Source organism: Ceratotherium simum, chromosome 9 (assembly GCF_057802395.1).
Source record: "Ceratotherium simum simum isolate JZ-2026a chromosome 9, ASM5780239v1, whole genome shotgun sequence".
NCBI classification, from domain to species: domain Eukaryota; kingdom Metazoa; phylum Chordata; class Mammalia; order Perissodactyla; family Rhinocerotidae; genus Ceratotherium; species Ceratotherium simum.
This window is the reverse complement of record NC_141908.1, coordinates 21,098,926-21,115,888: the sequence shown is the minus strand read 5'-3', so window position 1 is coordinate 21,115,888 and position 16,963 is coordinate 21,098,926. Positions and strand designations below refer to the sequence as shown.

Sequence of the window (16,963 nt, the reverse complement as noted above, 5' to 3'; positions counted from 1 at the left end):
TTCAGTCATCTTTATTCTTCAGCTCTAGGAATTCTGTTTGTTTTGGTGGGGTTTTTTTTTTCCCTGATGGTTTCTATTTCTTTGTTGAACTTCTCATTTTGTTCATGTATTGTTTTCCTAATTTCATTTAGTTGTCTCTTTGTGTGTTCTTGTAGTTCACTAAACTTCTTTAAGAGGATTATTCTGAATTATTCATCTCACAGTTCATAGATCCATTTCTTTAGGATCAGTTATTGGAGCTTTTTTAGTTTCCTTTCATGGTGCCATGTTTACCCAATTTTCCACAGTCCTTGATTCCTTACATTGGTATCTGCACATTTGAGTAAGTAGTCTCTTCTTCCAGACTTCATAGGTTCATTTCGGCAGAGACAGTTCTTCACCAGTCCACTCAGCTTGGGGTTCTGGACATGTCAGCTGGTAATGTTCTTGGGCAGGTGTGGCTTGCTATCAGGGTTTATTTTTGGGCAACGCCACTGCCCAATCATTGAGGTTAGGGGCAGAAGTACCAATGGCTGAAACAAAGTTGAATAGGACTGCTGGCTTTGTTCCCTGCCCAAGAGAGGCTGTAGGATGGATCCTCCAGTTGCCTGGGTTCTCTGGTTGGGCTTCCTAGATGGTTGAGACTCAATACAATATTCAGCAGTAGATGGGGCTATGAATTAGCTTCGCTGCCCTGGTGGGGCAGTAGAACAGGCTCCAAGGCCTACACAGCTTATTGTTTGAGCATCTGAATCAGGCAAGACTGTGCACTAAATTCCCTGGCCAGCTGGGGCCATCAGTTTTGCTCTGCAGATGGGGAAAATCACAAGGTCTGCTCTGTGTTCAAGTGCCACTGTAAGCAGGACTGTAGGATGCGGTATGCAGCTTCCTATGTAGTCTGGTTAGATTCCCTGGTCAGAGAGGCTGAAGGCTGTATTTAGCTGAGGGTGGGACTATGAATTAGTCTCCCTATCTGGGTGAGGCCCATGTACAGGGCCCAACACTAGCAAGTCTCTTGTTTGGAGATCAAATTAGGCAGAACTATGCACCAGGTTCTCTGGTATTACGGGCCAGCATCCTAGCACTGCAATTGGGTAGCATTGCTGGCCTGGTTCTACACTCAAATGCTTTCATAATCAGAGTTGCAGGATGAACTATACAGATTCCTGGGAGCTGTGGTTTGACTTCCTTGTGAGGTTGGGCTGGAAGCTATATTCAGCCTTGGGAAAGGCTATAAATTAGCATTCCTTCCCAGTTGGGGCTGCAGAACAGGTCCTAGCGCTGTCAAGGCTCTTCGTTTCAGAATCAAATCAGACAGAACTGCATACTAAGCCCCCTGGGCCACCATAAGGGGCCACCATCTTGATTCTGCACAAGCAGAGCCACTGGCTGGGCTCTCCACTCAAGTGGAGCTGTTATAATTGGGGCTGCAGGGTAGGCTACTAAGATTACCTGAAACTCTGGATAGGTTTCCTGGTTGGCAGGGTTGGAGGCTGTATTCAGCAGTGGACAGGGCTACAGATTGCCTTCCCTGCCTGGGGCCGTGGGCCTATAGAATAGACCCCAAGCCTGGCAAGACTCTTATTTGGGGAACTAATGAGGCAGACCCGTGCAACAAACTCTCTGGCCAGATGTGGTTGCTGACTTGGCTTTACAGAAGGGCAGAGCTGCTGGCTGGGGTCTCTACTCAAGTGCTGCTGAGCCAAGCAGTTTCCCAGGTGTTCAGGCCTGGCTTGCTGGTCAGGTGGGGCCAAGAGCTACCCTAAGCAGTGGGTGGGGCTATGAGTTAGCTCCCCTTCCCTGGGCAGAGCAGCAGAACCAGCTTCAAGGCTGGCAAGACTCTTTGAGGTCTTGACTCAAACTAGAGCATGCTCCAAGTTCCCTCACCAAACAAGGCCACTAGATTTGCTCTGCAGATGATCAGTGCTGCCCTCCAGGCTCTCCACTCAAGTACTGTGGGGTTAAGCAGCTTACCAATTGTTCCAGCCAGGCTTTCTGGTTGGGTAGGGCCAGGAGCTACACTTGGCAGTGAGTGGGGTTATGCCTTAGCTCTCCTGCCTGAGAAGAAGGGCTGACCAGGCTCCAAGGCCAGCAGGGCTCTTTGAGGCCCCAAATCAGGCATACCTTGCACCTCATAGAATTCCCTGATAAGGCTGCACCACTGTCTTCGCTCTGCAGTTGAGCAAAGCTGCTGGTTGAGACTATTATTTGGGTGCTGCAAACAGGAACTTCTGTCTGCCAAGATCCAAGTGCTGGTTGCTACAAGCCCCTCCCTCCTTCTCTGTCACAATCCAATTCCCAGTCATCAAGGCCTGCAGATTCCCCCACAATCCCCTTGAGGGAAGATCAGAGTGGGACTCCCAATAAGTGACTCACAACACTGGGGGAGCTGGATGTCCACGCTGGGCTCTCTTTTTCCTACTGAAGGAACTGTAGGCTCAAGGGAATCTTCTTGGTTCATTGCTGAGCTAGTCTGGGGGAAGAGCAATGAGGTCAGTGTGTAGCCACTCCTCTTACCCTTCTAATGCAGTCCATCTCAGTCTTCATGCAGGGGGTTGCTTCAGCCTCACCTCCATGTTCTCAGATTATCACAGTGGTGTCTTGACCGTAAATACTTGTTAGTTGTTTTTCTTCTGATGGGGAGCAAAGTTGGGGATGACTTATGTCACCATCTTGGTGACATTACTTTCCCAATTTGCCAATGCATTTCTTTTTTCTTTTCTTTCTTTCCTTTTTTTTTTTTTTTAAGGAACATTGGCCCTGCACTAACATCTGTTGCCAACCTTCCTCTTTTTTCTTTTTTCTCCCCAAAGACCCAGTACATAGTTGTGTGTCACAGTTGTAGAGTTGTAGCTTTTCTATGTGGGACACCACCTCAGCATGGCTTAATGAGCAGTGAGTAGATCTGTGGCCAGGATCCAAACCGGCGAACCCTGGTCTGCTGAAGCAGAATGCATGAACTCAACCACTACACCAATGGGCTGGCCCCTGCCAATACATTTCTTAATGCCTTGTTGAAGGCATTGTGCTCCAAGCCTTCCATGAGAGCAAAGTTAGTGGGTAATTGAGCAGGTTCAAAGAAATTCCATTCAAACATCTCCATCTCCTTGAGGTTTTGTCTTCTTCTAGAGCACATCTAATCCACCATTGAGTCCAGGCTTAAATTAACCAACCTAGATGTCTATTAATATAACTCCTAGCTGCTCAAGGTAACACATTAAATCATGAACTCTACGTGACTATATCCATGTCAATAAACTCAGTTTAATCAAGTCTTATATTATTTTTCATTTTTGGTCTAACATTCCTAGAATCCACTCACATGAATGCCCCTCAGACTCCTGCCTAAACAAATTTGGTGAATATTTTCATTTTTCTCATGAGGTCTGTACTTCACATTGTGGTCTAATTCTTCTATGAGCCTACAGGAAATAAGCAGTGATGGTAATTGATCCTGAGGAGAGAAGGCATCTCCTGTGATACAACTTAATGAAGTTTTTATGCAGGGAGAAGGGTGATCTCCTTAAAAACAGGAACAAGGAGTGCTTTTCTTGGCAAATGAGTTCCAGAGATATTTGGTGGTTTAAATTCACAGGATTATTTGTGTCTTCTTAAATGCCTTGTCCCATATCTCAGGGTCCCACTCCTTCAAGACCACTGGCCTTATTTTAGTGAAAGATATCTGCAATAATTACAATCAAGCCTTGGGCTTTATGTCTCAGCCATAATTGTCCTGAAACACTAGCTGGCATACAAGTGTTCTAATTTTTCACCCATATTCTGAGTTGGCATTCAGGGCCCTTAATATTTTCCTTTTGCTTGTTTGTGCTCTCCTGCATCATTATAATTGCTTTGTCGTCATAGCAATCAAGGGCTATAGGTAATCTCTCCATGTCTCACTCTCTATTTGCATTCCATAACATTCCACCACCAGTATTTAATCCGGGTAATTGTGAATCCATTACATGACACCAATTACTAGGGCAAGAAAATAATTTGTGCTCTCCCTAAACATATAAGCAGTGCAATTCTAGAATCCCATTTCCTGGGGTTACTCTGGTACAAATTTCTTTATCACTCAGAGTTTAAGCAGGAAAAAAGTGGCTTATTCAAACAGCTGATTGATTTGAATTTAATAAAAGTATTTTTAAATAAATGAGTAGGATTAAAGGAAACCAATAGTCATAAGAAAGTTTCCCCCTTATGCCTAATGGGGAAAGGAAAGGAGACAGAGGGAGTGGGTGCTGGAATCCAGAGGGAGAATCTCTAGTTGTATAAGAGAGCCACTTTACAGAAGCTGTGGATGTAATTCCACTAGAGGGATGTAATCAATCCATGGCAATCCAGTAGGGAGGCAGTTGGTGAATAAATACTCTCTATTTGCTCTCTGATCTCCTGCCAGTCCTTTTTATTGGCTGATGCCTACCAGAACCCACAGTTCAAGGGATCCCATTGATGTAGTTCATAAATTCAGTCTTCCAGAGATAATGGAGAAGAGTCAAGAGTGGGCAGAGAGAAAAATGGAAAACTTCTAGCACATATTCCCATTTACTTAAGTTTTCTTTATTACCTCTAATAAAATGTTATTCTACAGAAAGTTCTTATACATCCTTTGTTGAATTTATTCCTAGTGATTTTGGGGGGGTTATTATTTCAAGTGGCATCTTTTTATTGCATTTCTAACTATTTGTTGTTGGTATAAACAATTGCAATAGATACCAATATTTTGATTTCCTATCTAACTTACTAAATTTTTTTATTAATTTCAATAGTTTGTAAATTATTTTGCATTATCTATCAAGACAACTTTTCATCTGTAAATAATGGTTTTTTTCTTTCACAATCTTTATAACGTCCTCTCCCATCTTTTTGTCTGTTTGTTTCTCACTGCCTCTTTGATTAGGTCTTTTTTCAAAATAAGCTGTCCAACATGGTTTGATCTTTATGGAATAAACAAATTTAAGTTTTATGCAGAAGTCTTATTTTCTTCTTGGTGAGTTTCTGTTCTGCTGGCTTCTTTTCAGCTGCTAATTTCTTGGTATCCACAGTCTTTATTCCTATCAAAGGCTTCCTCTGGTTCTTAACACCAATAGCTTTCCTTCCTTTCTTCCCTACCACAGGCTTCTTACCTTAAGGTCTCTTCTTATTTGATTTGGCTTCAACTGCTGCTGATGCCTTATCCACCTGGAATTTGTGACTCTTGGCCTGGCGAAAAATGGGTTCTGGCACATGGTCTTTGCATATAGGTTTAGCTGCCAAATGATTCTCAGTTTTTTCAGTGGATTCTTCTTTAGGACACTGCAATTAATCTTCTTGCGTGATACTCAGACGGCTCTTTGGATATCTGAACTTTTCTGCTAAAATCTGTAGTAAGCATCTTGTGCTTGGGAGGATTATAGTTACTCTGAGGGGGGCAGCTTTATGCCAATTGCCATACAGATCATCTAACTTGCGGAAAGCACTTCCAGTCCAAGTGCAGAAATGTTCCACGTGCCCACCAGGAGCAAGTTTCAAAATGTTAAGTTTGCTTACATTAAGCAGAGTAATTCCAGGATGTTTCTGAAGGCCTTGATAATACCATTGTCCTCATTATAGAAAATGTAGGGTCGCATGCATTGGATATGATGTGGTTTCTCATTTTGCTCTGGCCAGCTCTCATTTGCTGAGAGGCATAGAGCTTTTTTACATCATTCCAGGCCTTAAGTTTCTTAAGAAGCAAGACAGCCAGCCTCCTTGGTCTTCTTGTAGCCTTCACTTTATCTTCAACCTCAAAGGAAGCTCAGGAACTTCCTCAATACAATGACCTTTAGACGTGACCATTGCTGGTAAGGCCGAGGCAGCCAGGACAGAGCAGATGGCATATTGCTTTAGTGTAGTCTTCATTCTGCAGCACCAAGGGCATGAGATTTTGGTTGGTGAAAACATTTGGCTCCCACAACACGTATTTTCGAAAACACCCTGGCCAGACTGTGAGTCCTACCGCCTCAAACTTTGGGAATTCGAGCTGCAGCTCTGCCAGTACTCCAAGACTCAGCCGTGGTTTGATGACCTGCTAATTCACTGACAGCACAGGGCTGTCTGTTGTTTTTGCGTAAGTTGGTGTAAACAAAGTTTGCAGTATCTGGTCAAATGGGAGCCTTGAACACATCAGGCAAAGTGACGTTTTTGCCAGGTGATCCCCTTTTTGGAGTACACTGACACGAGTGGACGAGCACACACCATAGTGGGGAGAGGAAAAGGCCGTGCTCTTCTCAACGGGAAGAGCTCCTCCCATCTTATTGGGCTGAGTGCTTCTTAATGTATGATATTGAAAACAAATGATGATATTAGAATTCCTTGTTTAATTTTTTGTTTAACACAAATATTTTAATATTTCTTTATTGCATATTGAGTGCTGTGAGTTTTTATAAAAACATTTTATTGATATCTTAATTATCTATTGCTGCATAACAAGTTACTTTAAAAATTAGTGACTCGAAACAACAATAAACACGTATTATCTCATATCATCTATGGCTAATGAATCTGGAGGCACTTTAGGAGTATGATTCTGGCTTGGGGTCTCTCATGAAGTTGTAGTCAAATGTCAGCCAGGGATGCAGTAAGTTGTAGTCAAAATATCAGTCAGGGTTGTAGTCATCTGAAAGATGGGAGTTGGAGTATCAGCTTCCAAAATAGCCAACTGATATGACTAGCAAGTTGGCGCTTGTTGCTGGATGGAGGTTTCAGATCCTTTCCAGATGGACTTTAAGGTTGCTTGAGTGCCCTCACATCATAGTAGCTGGCTTCCCTTAGAGTGAACAATCCAAGAGAGAGCAAGGCAGACCCAAATGTTTTTATAACAGCCTTCAAAAATCACACAGTTATTTCCACAATAGCTTGTTGAGTACACAGATCAGCCCAATACAGTGTGAGAGGGAATTACATAAGTGCGTGTATACTAAGAGGTAAGGATCATTGGGGGCCATTTTGGAGGCTAACTACCATATCAAGTTAGTATTTTTCTGTTCCTTCTATTAAGAGTTTTATCACAAATTGTTTTATTTTATCAAATTATATTTCAGTATTTATTGAGATGATCATGAGGGTTTCTTGCTTTAATATATTAATATGCTTTATTACTTTGGCTTATTGTTAATCAATTAATCTTATATTCTTGGATATATCCCCCAATTGTCATGATATATTTTGTTAGATTAAATTTGTTAATATTTTCTTTAGAATTGCATTTATTAGTGAGATTGGCTAATGATTTTCATAACTCATGAAATCTTTTGTTGTTTTGGTCTCAATGCTATGCTAGCCTCATTAAATTAGTTGGAATGTGTTGCCTCTTCTACAATTTCATGTAAAAGTCTGTGAATATTTGGAATTACTTTCTGAGTGTTTGCTAGAACTTACTAGCAAAGCCATCTGTGCCAGTTATTTCTTGTATAGGAAGATATTTAATTATCAATTGCATTTCTTTAATATCAAGAAGTCTTCAAGTTTTCAATTTCTATTTGAGTTTTATTTTTTTCTGAGAATTTTCTGTCAATTTTATTCTTAGGAAGTTGATCGTGTTATTCCAATTACTTTTCACTCTCTGTATCATGCAATATGTCCCTTTTTTATTATAGGTATTCTTTATTTGTAACTTTTCTCTTTTTCTTTTGACCAGTCTTTCCAGGAGATTATCTGTTTTGCAGTATTTTCGAAAAACTCGACCTTTGGCTTTGTTCATCCTCTATTTTATTTTTTTCCCAAAGTTTTCAACTCTATGTGAGTTTGTCTTTGTAATTTCCTTCCAATTGTGGTCATACATGTTTTATCTGTGCGTGGAATGAATGTATGTTGTTCAGCCATTGGATGCAGTTTTCCATAATTTACAGATTCTAATTGTACTCACAAATTTATCATTTATCTATTTAACTGACCATTTACTGAAAGAGATATGCTAAAAATCTTCCACTATGATAGGGGATTTTATAATTTCTCTTTGCATTTCAGTCAACATTTTATTTTATACTTAAAGCTATATTAATATATTATAATAATTATGATTACAGTTCTTGAAAAGTTAAACCAGTCATTATTTTATAAAAACTCTTTTTAGCCTAGAATCGATCCATATGAGGTGGAATATCGCCTCTTGAGACAAGACTCAGAAAATTTGCCTCTTATACATCCCTTCTAAGGAAATTACTTGAGGATGTTCATCAGCAAAATAATGGAGTAATCCAAGAAAAGTGAAGTCATGAGGTCTAAGAAACAATGGATTCACCCAGATATACAATAAAGGGAAGGCCTGGAATGAGATCTCTATAAAAAAACCTCAAGTACAATCAGTTTAGAGGGGGAAAGAGAATGAAGGACTCTGGGAGCTTGGTAACTAGGGAAAAAAGAAGTCTTTATAGCATTCAATCTATATTTATGAAGTTAAAAATTAGGCTATGATAAAGACATGTAACACAAGGGGAAAAAAGCGACTAGACAACTAAGGGGAAATGGGGAAGTTGATGAGAAAGAATCAGCCCAAATATGAAGTAAAAGAAAAAGGAGCATACTTTTAAGCAATCGATGAAAGAAAGCATCTGTTGGGCTGGATGCCTAGAGAAGAAAATATAATCCAGTGTGCTACATGGTTAACTCGAGTACAATATTAGTCATTAAAAATGACTGTGGCAGGGGCCGGCCCCGTGGCATAGCAGTTAAGTGCACGCACTCCGCTGCTGGCGGCCCGGGTTCAGATCCTGGGTGCACGCCGACGCACTGCTTGTCAGGCCATGCTGTGGCGGCATCCCATATAAAGTGGAGGAAGATGGGCACAGATGTTAGCCCAGGGCCAGTCTTCCTCAGCAAAAAGAGGAGAATTAGCATGGATGTTAGCTCAGGGCTGATCTTCCTCACAAAAAAAAAAAAAAAAAGACTGTGGCATATGGATGAGAGGAGGAGAGAGAGAAATGTTAATAGCCTTATTGTAAAAAAAATAAGGGGTCAAAAGACAACTGTTGAAGATATAGAGATTTATATACATACTTTTAAATTTAAAATAGAGATGATAGAATGTCTAAAATAACATAAATATGAAATTGGGAAGAAAATATGTCTGTAAGCTCAATACTCATCTTTCATATCATGAAATCAATAACTATCTTCTAAAATTAATACATTAATGAATACCGATATGAATATATTTTCTGGATTTATGGAGCCATACATTTACCTATGTAAAGCTGATGAAATTATTCAAGAAATTCCATGTGTTTGGAGTCAGCTGCTACATCTCACATTGACAGTGAAAGCTAAGCACTCACTGCCCTGTAAATAAAACTGGGTCACTTTGAAACTTTTTGGCATCCCTTGTGTTTTCTTTCTAAGACACACATGCTTGTTAGAATTCGTACTCTTCAAAGAAAGGCTTGAACAAGCTGACTGGTGCTGGTTGTGAAGGAACCAGCAAGGTCACGCTGGTATGAAGGAGAGGGAGTTTACTGGCAATTCCAACCCAGATTGCTTGATGGCTATCTGGAGGACAGGTACCAATGCTAGAACTAAAATGAATAATAAATGAAAAGTCTCTACAAATTTGGGAACTGGATCAACGACCAGACGAAAGACAAGTTGGAAGTGGGTGAGCATGTTCTGGGATCACTGCCTGAAGCCTAGAGGATTTTTGATGCATTGCCTTAATGGGACAGGCATTGCTTGCTGTGTGTATTGGATTGGTTTGAAAGCATAGCAGCATTTGGGGCACAACTGGATTTTGTCTCTTGATCTGTCAGCCAATGGTTTACTAGTGAGCAGAACGGTGACAGAGTCTGATGATAATTTTTCAGCTCATATGAAAAAGCTAACAATTTTGTCATTGTGTGAACATCATAGAGTATACTGAAGGGGAACAAAATTTGCCCTCCTAAATTGTGTCTCTTTTTTTTTTTTTTTTCCTGTGAGGAAGATCAGCCCTGAGCTAACATGCATGCTAATCCTCCCTTTTTTTGCTGAGGAAGACTGGCTCTGAGCTAACATCTATTGCCAATCCTCCTCCTGTTTTCCCCCCAAAGCCCCAGTAGATAGTTGTATGTCATAGTTGCACATCCTTCTAGTTGCTGTATGTGGGACACGGCCTCAGCATGGCCGGAGAAGCGGTGCCTCGGTGCGTGCCTGGGATCTGAACCCGGGCCGCCAGTAGCGGAGCGCGTGCACTTAACCGCTAAGCCACGGGGCTGGCCCTAAAATGTGTCTCTTTAACATGAGATTATTTTAGGCTGATTATTTTTAAGAAACAAAAGACTCAGAAAGTTTTTTCTTGTTGCCTCCCCCTGAACTGCCTAAAAGAATTCAGATTAAAAAAAAAACACCTGTCTCAAGAAGGGAGCTATCACCTTAGCAGAACATGAACTAGGTGGTAGACTGGGAGGAACCTAGAAAAACCTGTTTGTTGGGCTCCCTTCCACGTTTTTCTGTTTCTGTGTGGCCAAACACTTGTTTCTAAAGGTTTGCTTCTTTTCATCTACCTGTGAATTGCCTTCCTTCCCTTTCAGGTCACTGACTCTCTCTACCCCCAACATCTACTTTTGTCTTTAGCTGAGGATAGTATTTAACATGAGGCTTTGGCTTATTTTGGTGAGTTACTTGGTTTTCCTGAGTTTCTCCCATGCATATATGTTGTTAAACTTTTGTTTGTCTCCTGCTAAATCTGTCTCAGGTCAATTTAATTCTTAGACCAGCCAGAAGAACCTAGAAGGGTAGGGGAAAATTTCTTCCTGCCCTACAGTACTCACACAAACCTAGATGGTATAGCCTACTATACCTAAGCTATATGGTACTAATCTTATGGGACCACCGTCCTGTATAGTCTGTCATTGACCAAAACGTCATTATGCAGTGCATGACTGTATATTATTATTAATAACAAGTCACTTTACAGCATTTAGCAATACACCATCCTGCTCTATTGCTCTTGAATTTTATATGAGTGAATGTCTTCCTTAAAATATACACAATGCTCCCCAGCCCCCAGGGAAAAACATGCTTTAATTAACATACACATTACACAAATATCTGCTCATCTTAGTTTTCTGCATGAAAGGGATTGAAATTTGTTCCACCAAAGAAGCAAAATCAACACACTCAGAGGCTGAGTGCAGGTATATAGCATTTCAGAGGCTCAAGTGTCATAACTGGTTTAACTAAACAAAGCCATAATGTACATTTCAGAAAAGTGCCAGAAAGGAAAATCAATTCTGTATTTGAACTGAATTTAAATAAGTCCAGCACTATGTATCTGCACTCTGAATATCCCTGCTAGGATTTCTACAAATTATTTGCAATCAAAGTCTTACTTAGGGCCGGACCCATGGCTTAGAGATGCACCGCTTCTCCGGCCATGCTGAGGCCTCGTCCCACATACAGCAACTAGAAGGATGTGCAACTATGACATACAACTATTTACTGGGGCTTTGGGGAAAAAAAGGAGGAGGATTGCCAATAGATGTTAGCTCAGAGCCGGTCTTCCTCAGCAAAAAGAGGAGGATTTGAAAAGAGACATAAATTTGCCATCTTTCTTAAAGTGAAAGGTTGTACTTACAGATTTACAGAAATATATTTTGTACTTAAAAGTGACTAATTGACCTGCTATTTTTCAATTTCTACCTAGATGCAATTATTACAATTTTAAATGTTAATTATAAATTTACTCATTTTTGGGGGGAGATGGTCTAAGTGCATTGGTAGTGGTATATAATGCCTAGAGTTAGATTAGTCAGTGGTAGTGAGGAAAACACACCAATTAAGTCACATGTATATTTAGTGTTTCTGTAAAGTGATAGACTAGAAGATTAGTCTTTTAAGGGAAATCTAGGAAGCTATGGAATAAGGAATTATGATTTAGTACTCAAATTTCATCTTTTCTGAATCTTAGGATGAGGCAAGATGCTGGTATGGTGCCATAATATTTGAAAGATACGATGCAGGAAAAAACCTAACAAATTTAAGATCTTATACTTAAAGTCATTCTGCTTAAAGAGTAGAATTAACAAAGTACGGTTTTTCAGGTAAAAATAATTTACAGGACATAATTTTTTGTTGTTGCCATTTCAAGCCTCTGTTTATATGGTGTTCTAGCTTCAGTGTAAAACATTCTATTGTATTCTTCATTTAAATATAACATAGGATAAATTTCTTAGAAAATTCTAAAATTAGAGGCAGTTATTCCAAATTGTCAAACAAACTATGAAGACCCTTAGGACTGCAGCATTGCGCAACTCCAGTTGGAATCGTTCTTGTAGAAAACATTGAGAGTGGCAAGCCCCATTGTGTATCCATATGTGAATGGAGCTCCGTGGTGCTGGGCAGTGCCCTGCTGCCTCCATGAGGGCTGTGAATGTTTATCTTTTGTATGGAGTACACAAAGAGGAGGACTTGAAACTCTCCACTACATTTCCCCTCTCTCTCTCTCCCCCTCTCCACTTTATTGACAACTCTTTAAACTGCCCAGGTACCTTCTTCATTCTCCTAGAGGTGGTTAGCCTCATTGGCTTGTCCTGTTATTCTGTCCAAGTGAAGATGTATTTCAGAACCATTAAGGATTATCCTATCCCGTTAAGGATGAAAGAATGGGAACAATAATTGCTAGGATTCTTCAGTGACTCTGCATGCAGCACAGCCACAAGGCCATACTTGACATCACAAACAAATCTGAATGAATATTTTAGTTTGCAGTCTTATACACAGCCCTTCTTAACATCGGTTAGGCTACGAGACTGCAGGTCATAGCCTGTCTGTTGGTTAAAAGATTACTCTCTTAAGAGTTGTAGCTCTATTTTAGTGAATTTGTTACAACTTACTGACAGAATCATCCTTCAAAGTACCTAACCTCATCTGTGAAAAGAGAATAATAATTTATTTCTTACCTAATGTAGTGAGCTGCAATATATTAACTCTTGAGTGGTTTCAGATCTCCTCTTGTTGATCTTAAATTTCCATCCTCTGAGGAAATGCTACAAATATATATAGACACACATGTGCATATGCATATATGTATTCTCAGACAATTTTACAGTCAGGAACAAAACTTTCATAAATGGCTTTTTATGGCAATGGCTTTGGATCCTTTCAACTTATGTCATAATACTCAGTAGCTGAAGATTTCTCTCCATTTTTTACTTCCATTCTTTCCATTTCTCTATAACTTTTTGCTGTCTCCTATCTGCTCTTCCAATTGCATGTTCCCTGTTTATTATTTTGTCATACATAAATATGGTTATGTTGAACAGATGTTAATGAGGGGTGTTTGGGTAAAGGGTCTGGCGATAGAGAACTTGGGGAGGAAGTACATATTACTCCATTTTAAAGAAATCCTTTATAAAAATAATATCTGTAGGGCCAGCCCCGTGGCTTAGAAGTTAAGTGCGCATGCTCCACTGCTGGCAGCCCGTGTTCGGATCCTGGGCGCGCATTGACGCACCGCTTGTCCGGCCATGCTGAGGCCGCGTCCCACATACAGCAACTAGAAGGATGTGCAACTATGACATACAACTATCTACTGGGGCTTTGGGGAAAAAAAGGAGGAGGATTGGCAATAGATGTTAGCTCAGAACTGGTCTTCCTCAGCAAAAAGAGGAGGATTGGCATGCATGTTAGCTCAGGGCTGATCTTCCTCACAAATAAATAAATAAATAAATAAATAAATAAATAAATAAATAAAATAAAAAATAAATAAATAAAATAAAATAACCCAATGATGCTTAAAAATATAACAATAATATCTGTAGAGAACATATTTACTAGGGGTAAGTGGTCATACGCACAAAAAAGCCCTTGACTGCTCCCCTTGTGCTTTTAAATATGTAGCAAATCAATATTGTGTGATAGAGAGATATTTGGAGATTTGCAACATAAATTGAAGCTGTAGTTTTAGGAAAGAAAACAACCAAAAAATGAGGCTCAAGCGATTATTCATCCCTGAAATGAAAAACAAGCTCTTGGAAAAATAGACATGGGTATCTAAAACCCTGATGTACTCGTGGCCCTTCAGAAATACAATCCTGATTGGCTGTGCATCAAAGGTCTCTTTGAGACTACATTCACCAGATTTTAAATTTATAAGGAAAACACAGCAAAATGCAGCAACTGACAGATATGGTGTGAACTACTAGCTTGAGGTGGTTCATAATTCAACATTAGATTGCACTACATTTCTTTTGATGATGTCACATATTTATGAAGCTGGGTTTTCATTGATTGTTGTGATCAAAGTGAATGGTGAACAAAAATCAGTATGGAATAGGAAATGAGGATGGCAGCGTCCAGTTTGACTCTAAGGTTTAAGGAGTTCCAGGAGCATAAATCCACTTAGTATGTAATTGTGGTTACTTAAAAATGAAAAACTTTTTTCTTTTAACTTATGTGTATTGTTTTTTTTAAATGTTACTAAGTTAAGCATCAATTATTAAGTTGTTTGAACCTAACTACTTCATAAACAAAAAGGTTAGGTATTGGTTTTGGACTATTGAGCACTATGGAAAAATTACTGAGACACAGAGGGGCCGGTAAACCAAGGAAGTCTGGAAAATTCTGAATTACACAGTTTTGTTGTTTGACACTTTTGAACTGTTTTAATCTGTTGATTTTTCTTTGAGAATAATCAATAAAAGCCAAGTGACACTCTAGGAAGGTTTTTTGGTGTGTGTATGTGTATATGTATGATTCCTAGACTGTGGCTAAATATTCCCCAACTCCTCAGTCTCTAAATACCAATGAATTGAGGCAGGGTTTTCTTAATTAGGAATCTGAGTAGCATGTTCTGCTTTCCACAACTCCCACTTCTGGTGTGAGATTGATGAGGCTGCTCCATGGTAGACATGAGACAGAAGCTCTTTAGTAGAGAGACTTTTAGTGATTTGGTTCTGAGAAGCCCATCCATAAGGAGTAAGTGAAAAACTATTTCACACTGCTTGATGAAGGAATTGACACATCTTGGTTTGGGATGGTTTGTTCTTGGACCAACTCAAGAATAAGAAAATTATTCTCACCTTGGTCCTCATTCCAAGGAATGTGAAAATTATCTTAAATCTCTGGGACAGTAATGAGGAGCCAATTAGCACACCTTTCCTCTACCCCATCAAAAAGTCTTCACTCTTCATTGTGTAACTCAAATTCCCTGTTCTTCCTAAGCCCCTCCTTAATCCCCCAAATGAAATTACTCAAGTTTTCCTTGTGCACCCATTTATATGTGTTCCTCATTGTTTATATGTGTTTCCCTTAGTTCATAAATTCATTAAAAGTAGAAATATACTCAGGACACCTTTGTCAATTGTCTTAATGAGCCTCATAATCTTAGCAGTAGCCACAAACTTAATGATTTTTATTCTCTTTTGGAAAACAAATATCATTAACAAATTATGATTGTTGTTCATTGCAGGACCTCTTAACCTTATGGCATTTGTATAAAATGCTAATAATTCTATAACGTTAGGATAAATGGATGAGGCCATGACTGACCGAGAGAGAGAGTTCTGATTACTCCCTAAGTGGAGGGGAATTGATATCTGAGCACACCTGTAACCCCTGGGTGGCACACCAGTGCACTCTACTATATTGATTGGTAAGCTGCGTTTTATAGTACTTTGGTTATAATAATATCTTTGCATAAATTTCTCAGAAGACAACTTATAAACATTATAATAATAAAACTTACAAAGCCTGTTTCAAAATCATTGAACTTGCTGTTTAATGTTGTTATTGAAGAACTGTCCAGAACTTGCCAGTAACCCCATCTCACAAAGGAATTGTTCAGAGGTAGAGTCATTGAACTCTAGTCTTTTGAAAGTCCATTACCATTTCTCATTGATGGAGTATTTGCTGGACTAAGATCTGTAGCACAGGCCAGAAATAACACAGATTAAGGGGCCTGGTCACTCCAGGGTGAAGGATGAAGTAAGTCATGAGACCATGGTGGCCTGGATCACATTATATCACTCCATCCTCCTGTGCTGCCCATAAATTTAGAATAAAATCCAAATTCCTCACCTTGGCTTCCGTGGTTGTATGCTGTATACTGCTTATTTCTCTAACTTCATTCACTCGTTCTACAAATATTCATTGAGTACCTACCATATTCCAAACATTTGGGATACATATATGAACAAAATTAAGATCCTTACCCTCATAGTGTTAACATCTTAATGCAAGGAAAAAATAGACAATAAGCTATAAAATAAATATGTACAGTAAAAAGAATTTTAGAGATGATAGGGCTATGGAAAAAGTTGGGAAAGCTAAAGGGAATTGAGAATATAAGCAGGTAAGGGGTCAGTATTTTTTTTCTGTAAAGGGCCAGATAATATTTTAGGCTTTGTAGGCCAGAAGGTCTCAGTTGCATCTGCTCAACCCTGCCCTTGTAGTGCAAAGGCAGCGTGGACAACATGTCAATGAGTGGATGTGGCTGTGCTCCAAGAAAATTTGACAGAAAGCAGTTGGCCTGATTTGGCCAATGGGCTGTAATTTGAGGAATCCTGGATAACAGGATTAAATCATCACTGGGGAATGACTCATTGAGAAGGTAGGATTTGAGAAAAGTTACTTTCTGTCCCATTGTCCTGCATAGTTTTAATTATAACATTTATCTTCATGTTAATATGTGTATTTGCATGTTTGTTGGCAAGCTTTGTTTTTAACTTGCCCTAAAAGTATGTAAGTGCCATGAGGGCAGCGAGCTGGTCTCTTTTTGCTCAGCACCTAGAATAGTGATGGCACACAGTAAATATTCAATAAATATTGGTTAAGTGCATGAGTGGAGAGTGAACGTCATTTTGTAAGAGAGCAGCCAGTATTCAGTTCCAGCAAATTATGAAAGATTGAGGTTTGTTACCAGACCTTCTAAGTTTTCAAGAGAAGCTAGAAACCCAAATTATTGTGTAAAATCTCTCAATTTCAAGTGACTGCAACTAATAAAAATATAAAAACCTTCGCACGTCAAACTAAATACTCTGCAAGCTAGTTA

The 16,963-nt window shown here is 39.5% G+C and overlaps 1 pseudogene; it reads right to left on the bottom strand.

Moving 5' to 3' along the window:
* Positions 1-4,938: 4,938 nt before the first annotated feature.
* Positions 4,939-6,201, bottom strand: LOC101387119 (large ribosomal subunit protein uL4 pseudogene; annotated as a pseudogene).
* Between the last annotated feature and the right edge of the window lie 10,762 nt (positions 6,202-16,963).